We start from the raw sequence: 6,721 nt of genomic DNA, 5'->3' as shown, positions 1-6,721 counted from the left end.
AGGAGGGGGGGCACTGGGGGGCAAGAGAGAAAGAGAGAGAGAGAGAGGGAGAGAGAGAGTGTGTGTGTGTGTGTGTGGGGGGGGGGGGGGGGTGACAGGTGGACAGAGGAGAATAGAAGAAGTGGCCCGGTCTGCAGGACTGTGCTCTGCGTGTGTTAGAGAGGTGGGCTTGTCTGGAGGTTCTCCAGTCTGTCTGATAACATGAGGGAGCTCTTACTGCAGTTCCACTGTCTGTCCAAAAGTCCAATTGCTTGAAAAGAACGGGACACTCTGGAGCAGCCATGAGGTCACCTGAGGTCACTGTGCTGTAGACCACTACCTTGGGTATATATATATATATATATGTGTGTGTGTGTGTAAAAAAAAGCCATGTACATGTTTTATGTAATAGTTAGTACTTATATGTAATACTAGTAGACCCCATATGGATTATATATATTTAAATATATAGGTGTAATATTTTGCCCCATGTATATTAAATAAATCTTGGAGCTCTCGTGATTCTGATGATGACCAAAAACATCCTCACTAAAGAACCCTTAAAGAACCCATTCTTTTAAAACTGTAGAAGAGGTTCTCCATCATACACAATTTGTTTTATATATGTATATCTCTATATATATATATATATATATATATATATATATATATATATGCAATAATAATGAACCCTATATATATTGTATATGTATTATATTAAAAAACTTTTAGCCATGAATGTATAAAACCTCTGCCTTTACTAAAGAACCCTTGCAGAACCCACTTGTTCTTTAAGCAGCTGAGTACTAAGTTTAGGCTCCCACGTTTTTTACAAACCAGAGAACTTTTTTAGCTCGGGTTTGTGAGCGGATCACTCTTTTACATGTTTAGGAGCAGACTGAATCTGAGGTTTGTGATTATATTGATTATATTGATTATATTGATTCTCTTCTCTCATAATCAGCTTGGCTCCTGCGCGCCGGCCCGCTTTCTCCTTCTGGGCCGGAGATGTGCGCGGCCAGGCCCGGCTTAGCCGCGGAATAAATCACATCACTTCATTAGAGAGCGTATATTACTGCTGACCACCAGGTTGCCATGGCGAGCTCCACACAAAAGGGTGTGGCGTGGGAACGGCTTCTCGGGGTCAGGAGTGAGGGCCGGGCGGGGGGAGGTCAAGAGGTCAGCAGCAGCTGGACAGGAGGGGAGGCTGAGAAAAGGAGCTGAGTTAGTGTCCTCCAACAAGACGTTAACATTGAACTGTGGGGGACAAAGAAACCCCCCTCGCGCTCGCTGACCACGGCCCTCGGCTCCCTCACTCGGCTCCTTTAATGTCTGATGGTCCGTGCAGGGAGAACCCGGCTGGTCATACTTTAGAGTCCGAATCTGAATCTGATTCAGAAAGAGAATCACTTTTCTTCACCACTGAGATTTTAAATTTACGGTACAGTACAGAACCACTCTCAGCATAAAGGGTTCTATATAGGACATGTAAAAAAGGGGTTCTCCAAGGGTTCTTCTGTATCCAGCTGAACCTCTGTAACTTAAAGAACCATTCGGATGCTTAAAGGATTCTCTCTCTGATTTAAAGCTTCTTCAGACTGGTGGAAAACCTTTTATAGATGGTTCTATCTAGAGCGTTTTATCAAAGCGTTCTATGTAGAACCAGAAATGGTTTAAAGAACCTGTTTTGGCTTAAAGTGTGGTTCTGAAAGCGTTGCATGAGACGGTTCTGAAACGGTTCTTTGAGCTCAGAGAAGGATTCTTTAAGCATCAGTCAGAAGAACAATATCACCACTCATCAGAGCACTCTTACCCTCAGAACACTCTCTTACACTCTATTACACTCAGAGCACTCTTACCCTCAGAACACTCTCTTACCCTCAGAACACTCTCTTACACTCTATTACACTCAGAGCACTCTTACCCTCAGAACACTCTCTTACACTCTATTACACTCAGAGCACTCTTACCCTCAGAACACTCTCTTACCCTCAGAACACTCTCAGAACTAATCTTAGATGGTTGATTCTTTCATTTGTGTGTGTGTGTGTGTGTGTGTGCGTGTGTGTGTGGACGGTGGGTGGTCCTGAAAAAGATGTGTTGATCTGATCTCTCTGCGTGAAAATGATCCATAATCTCCATAATCCACAGATTAAAGCACAGCACCCTCTCAGCTGGCAGCCTCACACTCCAGCCTCACACTCCAGCCTCACACTCCAGCCACACACTCCAGCCTCACACTCCAGCCTCACACTCCAGCCACACACTCCAGCCTCACACTCCAGCCTCACACTCCAGCCACACACTCCAGCCTCACACTCCAGCCTCACACTCCAGCCACACACTCCAGCCTCACACTTCAGCTACACACTCCAGCCACACACTCCAGCCTCACACTCCAGCCACACACTCCAGCCTCACACTTCAGCTACACACTCCAGCCACACACTCCAGCCTCACACTCCAGCCTCACACTCCAGCCACACGTACTCTACAGGTGCTGAACATGCTAGAACATGTAGAGCAGATACTGAGAGGTCTAATAGATACTGACACCCTGAAAACAGAGGCAGTTCAATTTAAGTACTTCCTGACAAACGTGCAGAGGTTTCTTTAAAGCTGAGATTACAGAGAACTTTTTAAGGATGTTGAGTATGGAGCCCCCACCCCCTCCTCCCCCCCCCCCCCCTCCGTTTATACACCAACGTATAAAAATGATGTATCGCTGTGAAAGCTTCAGATCTAGAGAGGGAACGCTAACCCTGACCGCTCTCATTCAGCCTGGAGTGAAGGTGAGGTCAGGCGAATGGAGAATGGGTATGAGGAGGTCAAGGGGGAAGACGGAGAGAGCACACAGAGGGACAATGTCACCATGCAAATAGCGGCGGTCAGATTGACGGCCTGTTTGGGCGGCTAATTTACATCCCCATATGTCCCCCATGAGCCCGGCTTTGTCTGACCGCAATCAGATTTCTATGAGAACGCCCATATGCTCCACTGGCCTACAAGGCCTGGAGAAACACCTGTAGTGATCCAGCATCTCACAGGGCCTTTATTTCAGCACAACCACAAGTGACATTTGGTTGAATACGTTACTGGAAGCGGTACCCATGTTAATCAGGAATATTAGAAAAGAAAAAAGAAATCTTAACAAAGTTCCAACAACGGAGGGAGTTAATAAAGACCCTGTGAGACCCTCATTTCAACACGATTCCCTGAACTCAGTAAAGAGCAGAAACTCACTGACTCTAATCTCACTGATAATAGAAGTCAGTGGGCAGATGAGTTAAAGGGGTGGTCCGGTGTGTATCACCCTGACCTCTGTCTGCTGTATCTGATATCACACTGACCCTAAACTCGTATCAGTGGACCAGTCTGTCTCTGTTCAGCTTCTCCTCTCTCAGAGTTAAGGTGATCCTGCAGCACTACATGTTTTACACCTCGCTGAAGCAGATGAAGCTGAATCGGTCACTCTGAGGCCTTCGCACCCAGCGGTGTTCCCCGCCAGACTACATCGCTGAAGCTGAAGGTGCAGGTGTAGCGCAGGCCCAGCAACACGTGGCTGCTGGACGCTGGGCTGGCTTTCTTCTCCACACTCCTCTGCTGCTGCTCAGAGAGAACGGACACCAGGTCCATGTTATTATGGGTATGGGTATGAATGGGTATGGGTGGGTACTGGTATGAATTGGTATGGGCATTATGAGTATGGGTATGAATGGGTATGGGTGGGTACTGGTATGAATTGGTATGGGTATTATGGGTATGGGTATGAATGGGTATGGGTGGGTACTGGTATGAATTGGTATGGTTATTATTGGTATGGTTAATATGGGTATGTTATTATGGGTATGGGTATGAATGGGTATGGGTATGAATGGGTATGGGTGGGTACTGGTATGAATTGGTATGGGTGGGTACTGGTATGAATTGGTATGGTTATTATTGGTATGGTTAATATGGGTATGGTTATTATGGGTATGGGTATGAATGGGTATGGGTGGGTACTGGTATGAATTGGTATGGGTATTATGGGTATGGGTATGAATGGGTACGGGTGGGTACTGGTATGAATTGGTATGGGTATTATGGGTAATTAAAAAAACACTGTTATAAAGTTGTTCAGTGGTAGTCTTAGTAAATAAGTAAATGCTCAGTATTAGAGAAGTGAAGCTGCTGTAGCCCGAGGGAGTGTTCAGTAGGGTCTGGTACTAATGACAGGCTGACGACCCCAGACAGCCTTTCTGACGAGGAACTGTACAGTAAAGGTTAAATAGGGGAACAGGCCGTGCACTCACTGTCTCTGATCCCCTGCTGTCTGTAGGCAGAACACATGAGGAGGCCTTTGGGGTTCTGCGTGCAGTAATGCTGCGGAGCCTGTTCCCATGCGCTCCTCTCCGCCTCCTCGGGCCACGGGTGCACCTTCACTGTGCGCCTGCAGTGTGAGAGTGTGTGAATGTGTGTGAGAGTGTGTGAGTGTGAGTGTGTGTGTGAGAGTGTGTGAGTGTGAGAGTGTGTGAGAGTATGTGAGAGTGTGTGAGTGTGAGAGAGTGTAAGAGTGTGTGAGAGTGTGAGAGTGTGTGAGTGTGTGTGAGAGTGTGTGAGTGTGAGAGTGTGTGAGAGTATGTGAGAGTGTGTGAGAGTGTGTGAGAGTGTGTGAGTGTGTGTGAGTGTGTGTGAGAGTGTGTGAGTGTGAGAGTGTGTGAGAGTATGTGAGAGTGTGTGAGAGTGTGTGAGAGTGTGTGAGTGTGTGTGAGAGTGTGTGAGTGTGAGAGTGTGTGAGAGTATGTGAGAGTGTGTGAGAGTGTGTGAGAGTGTGTGAGTGTGAGAGAGTGTAAGAGTGTGTGAGAGTGTGTGAGTGTGAGAGTGTGTGAGTGTGTGAGAGTGAGAGTGTGTGAGTGTGTGAGAGTGTGTGAGAGTGTGTGAGAGTGTGAGTGTGAGAGTGTGTGAGTGTGTGAGAGTATGTGAGAGTGTGTGAGAGTGTGTGAGAGTGAGAGTGTGTGAGAGTGTGTGAGTGTGTGAGAGTGTGTGAGAGTGAGAGTGTGTGAGAGTGTGAGAGTATGTGAGAGTGTGTGAGAGTGTGTGAGAGTGTGTGAGTGTGTGAGAGTGTGTGAGAGTGAGAGTGTGTGAGAGTGTGAGAGTATGTGAGAGTGTGTGAGAGTGTGAGAGTGTGTGAGTGTGTGAGAGTATGTGAGAGTGTGTGAGAGTGTGAGAGTGTGTGAGAGTGTGTGAGAGTGAGAGTGTGTGAGAGTGTGAGAGTGTGTGAGAGTGTGAGAGTGTGTGAGAGTGTGAGAGTGTGAGAGTGTGTGAGAGTGTGAGAGTGTGTGAGAGTGTGAGAGTATGTGAGAGTGTGTGAGAGTGTGAGAGTGTGTGAGTGTGTGAGAGTATGTGAGAGTGTGTGAGAGTGTGAGAGTGTGTGAGAGTGTGTGAGAGTGAGAGTGTGTGAGAGTGTGTGAGAGTGTGAGAGTGTGAGAGAGTGTGAGAGTGTGAGAGTGTGTGAGAGTGTGAGAGAGTGTGAGAGTATGTGAGAGTGTGAGAGTGTGTGAGAGTGTGTGAGAGTGTGAGAGTGTGTGAGAGTGTGAGAGTGTGAGAGTGTGTGAGAGTGTGTGAGAGTGTGTGAGTGTGTGAGAGTGTGTGAGAGTGAGAGTGTGTGAGAGTGTGAGAGTATGTGAGAGTGTGTGAGAGTGTGAGAGTTTGTGAGTGTGTGAGAGTATGTGAGAGTGTGTGAGAGTGTGAGAGTGTGTGAGAGTGTGTGAGAGTGAGAGTGTGTGAGAGTGTGAGAGTATGTGAGAGTGTGTGAGAGTGTGAGAGTGTGTGAGAGTGTGAGAGTGTGAGAGTGTGTGAGAGTGTGAGAGTGTGTGAGAGTATGTGAGAGTGTGTGAGAGTGTGAGAGTGTGTGAGAGTATGTGAGAGTGTGTGAGAGTGTGAGAGTGTGTGAGAGTGTGTGAGAGTGAGAGTGTGTGAGAGTGTGAGAGTATGTGAGAGTGTGTGAGAGTGTGAGAGTGTGTGAGAGTGTGTGAGAGTGTGTGAGAGTGTGAGAGTATGTGAGAGTGTGTGAGAGTGTGAGAGTGTGTGAGAGTGTGTGAGAGTGTGTGAGAGTGTGAGAGTGTGAGAGTGTGTGAGAGTGTGAGAGTGTGTGAGAGTGTGTGAGAGTGTGAGAGAGTGTGAGAGTATGTGAGAGTGTGAGAGTGTGTGAGAGTGTGTGAGAGTGTGTGAGAGAGTGTGAGAGTGTGAGAGTGTGTGAGAGTGTGAGAGTGTGAGAGTGTGTGAGAGTGTGAGAGTGTGTGAGAGTGTGTGAGAGTGTGTGAGAGTGTGAGAGAGTGTGAGAGTATGTGAGAGTGTGAGAGTGTGTGAGTGTGTGAGAGTGTGTGAGAGTGTGAGAGTGTGTGAAAGTGTGAGAGTGTGTGAGAGTGTGAGAGTGTGTGAGAGTGTGAGAGTGTGTGAGTGATGGTATGAAGATAGGCAGGTTAATCTGCCCGTTACAGTCATTAGCGTTATCACAGCGAACCCGGCTGAACTTCACCCCTGACTGTTAAACCCACTGTATCTTTAAGACTGATATATGCAAATGAGCTTATAACTTCAGGGTGAGTGGGCGGGGCTAAACTGCTGTAGGTTAAAAAAAAGCGGCCTAACTGCTGTACATGGAATAGGTGGGGTTACATTTCTGTAGACTAAATGGGTGTGGTCAAACTACTGTATACTGAATGGGCAGAGCTAAAATGATATTGCCTTAATGAGTGGA

This window comes from Salminus brasiliensis, chromosome 5 (genome assembly GCF_030463535.1).
Source record: "Salminus brasiliensis chromosome 5, fSalBra1.hap2, whole genome shotgun sequence".
NCBI lineage: Eukaryota > Metazoa > Chordata > Actinopteri > Characiformes > Bryconidae > Salminus > Salminus brasiliensis.
This window is presented reverse-complemented; position numbering follows the sequence as displayed.